The sequence below is a fragment of the Leuciscus leuciscus genome (assembly GCF_965113295.1).
Source record: "Leuciscus leuciscus genome assembly, chromosome: 15".
NCBI classification, from domain to species: domain Eukaryota; kingdom Metazoa; phylum Chordata; class Actinopteri; order Cypriniformes; family Leuciscidae; genus Leuciscus; species Leuciscus leuciscus.
In genome coordinates this window covers 287,176-294,303 of record NC_138739.1, presented here as the reverse complement: position 1 = coordinate 294,303, position 7,128 = coordinate 287,176, and positions in this window count along the sequence as shown.

The following is a 7,128-nucleotide window of genomic DNA, read 5'->3' as shown; positions in this document are numbered from 1 at the left end:
TCTGATTGTCCAATGTGGGGGAGGGGTGTTGCTTTGTAGGCTCCAGACATGTTGGAATAAACATGGTCCAAAGTTTTGTCTCCTCTGGTGTGACAGGAGACATGTTGGTGGAATCTGGGAAGGACTGTCTTTAAATTGGAGTGGTTGAAGTCACCAGCAACAATAAAAGCAGCCTCAGGGTGTTTAGTTTGGTGTTTGCTAATGGCTGTGTAAAGTTCTTTCATAGCCAACTTAGCATTAGCATCCGGGGGGGTATACACTGCAGTGAGTATGATGGAAGTGAGCTCTCTGGGGAGATAATAAGGTCTGCATTTGACCATTAAAAACTCCACATTGGGTGAGCAGTGACTCTCGGTAGTGGCAGAGTTTATGCACCAAGCATTGTTGATATAAATGCACAAACCTCCACCTCTGGTCTTGCCGGAGTCGTCTGCTATCCTGTCGGCTCGGTGTGTGTGGCGTCCTGCTAACTCAATAGCATTGTCCGGGCAGCTGTTGTTTAGCCATGTTTCGGTGAAAATCATGACATTTGAGTCCATAATCCGTCTGTTGTTAGTGATGGAGAGCCGTATTTCGTCCATTTTGTTTGCCAGAGAACGGACATTGGCGAGGAAAATGCTGGGTAAAGGGAGCCGGTGTGGTGTTAGCTTTAGCTTAGCTCGTAGCCCTCCGCGCCTACCCCGCCTTTGTTTACGTTCTCGGCGCCGTCTGCGTGCACTTCCGCCCGGCCGGGAAGAGTGAGCAGCCTCCGATGTTCTGGAGATCTCTGGGATGAGGCGGAGATCGGCGATAAAACTATTGGAGTTTTGAGTCCAAATGTTCATAAGCTCCTGTCTGTTGTAGATCAGCAACGAACAGCAATTCGGGATGAATAATCCAGTCAAAAGTAGATAAAAAAACGCTAAAAAGCAAATTCTAGAGAGACGCTGAGCCTCGCGTTGTTCACGCGCCGCCATCTTGAGCAGTGTATATACATACATGTATATAGTTTAAGCCTTGAATAATAAATGACTGTTATGTTTTGATTTCACTTTCACATTCCTTACCAATTATTATTTATTCTTAGCTTGGTAATAAAATTAACAGTGATTTTAATCTTAACTAAAAAAAAAAAAAAAAAAAAAAAAAATTTTATAAATAAAAGTCCCGATAAATAAATAATTTAATGGTTCAAAAATATTTGTACCATTTCCCCCCAAAAATTTTTCCACTGGTATTTACATTTTGTTAAAAAGTAACAATAAACAGCAAGCTTTTTCAATGAAATAACATATTTTACAACTATTCTTACATGTAATAACCCTGTAAACCATAATAATAAAAATTACAACAAATAAAAGCCTTTAAATATCTCAATTTGCATGTAATGACTGTGTATAATATATTAATTTCACCTTTTAAGTTGATTTACTAGAAAAAATGTAGCTTAGCACAATACTATAACTTTTCAAGTTTCACAATTGAATAGATGTATTGATGGATATATCAATAGATAGATACATAGATATACTACACTTTACAAATCCAAAATAAAAAAAATTAAGCACTTACATGTCCTTTTTCAATACTTTGAATCCTGAAGAGATCGGTAAAGGTTGGGGGTCACCCAGAGTTCGCTGATGATTGACAGGTCATGTACATGTGACTCACTGATCAGATACATTTTCATGATAAAAGGCCAGATTTGTAAATGTTTATTAAAAAAATCAAAATAATACTTGTTATGCTCGGTTTCTTTACTTCACTGGTATTTAAATTGCAAATAAAACTTTATGAGATTTCTGATTTATTTATATTCAATACAATCAAATATTTTATCACTGTTATTACATTAAATAACCCTTAAAGACAGATAATACAATTATTTGAAACAAGGTTTAACACGAATAAACCCAACAAATCATTTTTTTATTTTTTTTTACATTTAAGCCTTGAAAATAAATCACTGTTATTTTTTACTTTTTAATTTCACATTCATTACCAATTATTAATTCTTCCTAACTTGATAATAAAAATAACCGTAATTTTAATCTTTACCTAAAAAATCATCAATTCAAAAAATAAATAAATAAATAAATAAAAGTCCCGATTTATAAATGATTTAATGGTTCAAAATATTTATACTATTTAGAAAAATACTTTATTCAACTGGTATTTATATTGTGTTTAAAATTAACACATTAAACAGGTTAGGTTAGGTTAGGTTAGGTTACTTTTATTGTACCCGTAGGTAAATTTGTTTTACAGTGCAATGACTATGGCATCCAATACAAAAACACACAACATAGAACACTCCACAATACATAGGAACAAATAGGCTAATTAAATACTCATACTGAGTAAAGTGCTCTCAAGAAAGTGCTCTCAAAACATTAAATGTGGTCTTTGTAAAAGAACCTTAAGAAGAACCTAAAAACAAACAAACTTAAAAATCAATAAAAAACATTAAAATAAAAAAAGATAAAAATCATAAAACCCTATTACAACATTTCTGAGAACCACCTCTACATTTTGTTAATCATATTAATCGCATTTGGTACGAAGCTGCTCTTATATCTTTTCGTTCTACACCTTGGGACTTTATACCTCCTCGCAGACGGCAATAACTGAAACTCACTGTGCAGGGGGTGAGAGTCATCATCTAAGATTGAGAAGGCCATCCTTTGTAACTGTTTGGTATACAGGGATGCCACTCCTGGTTTAGACTCACCTATCAAACGGCCAGACCATTTTACTATCTGGTCTAACTGATTTTTTGCCTTTAAAGTTATATGACCATACCATACTACAGTGGAGAAAGACAACACAGATTCAATAAAAGCATGATAAAACATTTTCATTATTGTTCGGTCAAGATTAAACACAGATAATTTCCTTAGGCAATACAAACGCTGGTGCCCCTTTTTGCACAGAGCCTCACAATTCTTTTCAAAATTCAGTTTCTCATCAATAATAGTCCCAAGGTATTTGTATGATTGTACATACTCTATTGTTTGGCCTTTAATTGAGGTAGGTTCACTTGGATGAGTACTTTTCCTAAAATCAATGATCATATCCTTGGTCTTTGATATATTAAGCTGTAAGTAAGATTCCTCACACCAATTGACAAAATCCTCAATAATTGGGCCATGTGAGGTCTCATTCTCCTTAAGTAAACTCAAAATAACTGAGTCATCCGCATACTTTATGATAATTCTGTTATCATACAAGCTTTGACACATATTTGTATATAAAATAAATAAAAGTGGAGACAGCGCACATCCTTGAGGAGACCCTGTAGAGGAACTCCTCTGTTCAGATAAGACACCATTTACTCTGACTCTCTGTGTTCTGTTAGTTAAGAAATCCAAAATCCAACCCATCAAATTATTGCTTAGCGCAAACTGATCTAAGAGCCTCTTGATTAAAATGTGTGGTTGAATTGTATTAAAAGCTGAAGAAAAATCAACAAATAAAAGTCTAGCATGTGTCCTCTGGCCATCCAAATGTCTTAATAGCAAATTTAGCATTGTGACTGTAGCGTCATGTACTCCTCTGTGAGGTCTATATGCAAACATGCATAGGGTCCAATTTATGTTCGGTCAACCTTAGGATCTCAGACCGCACTAATTTCTCAAAGATTTTCATTAAAACGGAAGTCAAAGCAACCGGCCTAAAATCATTAATCATCTTAGGACCACTGCATTTAGGGACAGGGATGACCACCGCATCCTTCCAGAGGATCGGTACATGTTGTGTCTTCAGAGACTTATTATAAATCTCATGAAATACAGGGCTCAGTTCTTTTGCACATGACTTTAATAGTCTGCCACAGATGCTATCAGGACCTGGGCTTTTATTTGCCTTTACAAGTCTAAAAGCTTTTTCAACCTCCTGAAGGTCGATGTTAAAATGCTGATCATCCATTAATTTAAAATTCAACTCCTGGATTTCTTTACTGAAATCCAAATTGTCAAAACGACAGTAAAAGTAGTTGAGTGCATTTGCCAGTTCAAAATCAGAATTAAAACCATTTAAAGTAACCTGATTGCTGCAGTTTGAGTTCTGAAGGCCTACTATGGTTTTCATATTTGCCCATGCTGAGCCAGGATTTTTGGATGCCATCTTATTTTCTAATTTTTCCTTATAGCTTTGTTTAGCTTTAAGGATTTCAGTCTTCAAATCCTTAGTAGCCACATGTAAGTCCATAGTTGTTCCGTGTTTAAATGCAAATTTTTTCCTTTGTAAACAGGACTTAACTGATTTAGTAACCCAGGGCTTATTGTTGGAATAGATTTTGACCTTTTTACATGGGATTATCATGTCCCTGCAAAAAGCCATATATGAGCATGTAACATCCACCATTAAGTCCAAATCGTCACCACAGGCCTGTTTAAATATGTCCCAATCTGTACAGCTGTAACAGTCTTGTAGACAGGACACATCATCTTCTGACCACACTCTGATGTCCATAGTCACTGTTTTCTCCCTTTTTAAAACAGTCTTATATATAGGCAACAAATGGACACAATTGTGATCTGACGAGCCCAAGGGAGCCAGAGGAATAGATTTATATGCACCTCTCACCGATCCATAACACAGATCTAAAGTCTTTCCCCGTCTGGTCGGACAGGAGACATACTGATGGAAAGTTTTAAGAGTCTGTTTTAGGGAGACATGATTAAAGTCACCAAGGATGAAGTTTGGTGCCTCCGGTGAGATTGACTGTAACCTCTGTACAACATCAAATACTGTACTAGTAGCCGACGCGGAGTTTGCCTTCGGGTGAATGTAAACTGTTGTGATCAGAGCCGCCTTAACCTAATGTTAGGCCCCGGGGCTGAGAGGTTTTGTAGGCCCCCCCATCCCCTCAATTTAAAGAGTCTCATTTAAAAAAAGTGTAATAGCCTATCTATAGGTAATCTACATCACAAAATGCATTAGTTTCTTTCGAGACCTACAACAGTGATTTTTTAAAATATTGTTTTTCATTTTAATATTGTTATTAACATATCACTGAGCACATAAACACAAGACACTTTATTTAACAACCACACACAGCAACTAAATTTCAACTTTATGCAAATGAGAAGCGATTTTCGCGAGCGATGACCAATAGGAAAGAAGCCTTTCAGTGGAGCTCAGCTCCCGTCACCGTCTCGAGTGAAATTGCATGTGAATCGGCAAGACCGAAGAGTTCAAGGGCGATTTCACTGTTTTATATGATTTGACTGTAACTAACCACAAACATGGATATAATAAAATGATGCATGGAAAAGAAACTGTCGACAGTCTCAGTGAGTTTAATTCATACATTTATAGTTCGAGTGTTGTAGTTTTATGATGCAAGTTTAGCACTGCTGCAGTTCATTTTACAGTGCATTATGTTGACTATTAGGGACAAGAAAATGTATTAGCCTATTTGTCAAATTCGGATGACGTTTTAGTAATTGATGACAGTATGAGTGAGTTTAATTTGTAGATTGATCGATCGTTAATCTAGTAAATGATTTAATCCCTGAACACTGCTGTGTGGTAGATATAAAAACACTCTCCCAACAGCATACTGTTTCTTTTGAGCCTAATTCCTAGTCAAATTAAAATGATATAGTTGTATAATATCACTTGTGGTGGTGTTTTGTATAGATGTGGCCAGACGAGCAGTCTCGCCTCATTCGCGCCGCGGGACCTCTAGACGCGCGTAAACGCGTCTTTACAACACTGAAATCACTCGCGCCAGACGCTCTATTCGCGTTTGGTGTGAACGCACTATAACAATAACATTAGAGCGACAGCACTACCAACACCCACAAGCGACTAGCGACATACAGCGACAAAATCTGACAAGTTAAAACAATATGACCTTTTCAGCTCATCATGAACCTGAACATGGGAGGCCCCTGAACTTGGGAGGCCCCTGGGCTTCAGCCCAGGTAAGCCCGTGCATTAAGGCGGCCTTGGTTGTGATAAACATCTGAGGGAACTCTCGAGGTAGATAAAACGGTCTCAGGGACACCGATAAAAGTTCTATGTCAGGCGTACAAATACGCTCTCTGACAGTAACACATGAGCAATATCGCTTGTTGACATACAAACATACCCCTCCCTCCTTGGGTTTTCCCCGTCACCTTTGATAGTCGATCCAAACGAAAAGGGGCTCCGAATCCATCCATACACAAATCGACGTCCCGGTCACTCTCTGTGAGCCATGTTTCAGTAAATGCCATAATACAACAGTTCATAAAATCCTTTTGGTAGCGGACATTTCCTTGAAGCTCATCCACTTTGTTCCTTAGTGATTGTACATTTCCCATAATCATCGAAGGCAATGGAGCCCGGTTGAAACGCTGTTTCTTTAGGCGAGTTTTTACGCCGCCTCGTTTGCCCCTTTTCCTTTTCTTTACCGTGTCCCTTGCTTCCTGGTAATCCCTTCGAATCGAATTGGGTACATTCAACATTAGATTTTCCCGAGCTGGGTTACTGTTCTTGAGCTGCAACAATGTCTCTCTCGTATATATATGTTGTCCTCCCTTGGCATAAAGCCCCGCAAGTTTTACCGGCGGCCATCCAGTACATCACAAGCCATAACGACAAAAGATAAAAAGCATCCATTTCGACCAAATGTAAAACTTTAAGAGCACTCCTTCAGTAGAGACATAAAAACGGATAAAAACTTTAAAGACACTAAAACAAAAGAAACGTCATCAAACATACACGAGGACGCCGAACACTCATTCACTGCCAGTCGCTGCGTGCGCATGCGCCAAGTTTATGTGTTTATGTACAAGTTTATGTTTATGCAAAACAGCAAGGTTTATGTATTTTATTCATTTTTAATCTTTATCATAAATCGCTGATATGTTTTTTTTTCAATAAATGTATATAGTTTAAGACTTGAAAATAAATTACTGTTATGTTATGTTTTAATATATATTATTTTCATAGGGTTTGTGTAATTATGTGTGTTTTGGAAAGAATGACTTAAAATTAAACTGAAAGTAAACATAGGCCGAGATACATCTTAGAAACATGAATATATTTTGTCCCATAGCTCCGCCCAGGAAGCTGTCAGCTACATAAACCAGGTATCATTCGAAAGGGTTTTTTTTAGACCTTTCCAAAGAGTCTACTCTGATGTCTGTGGTATGT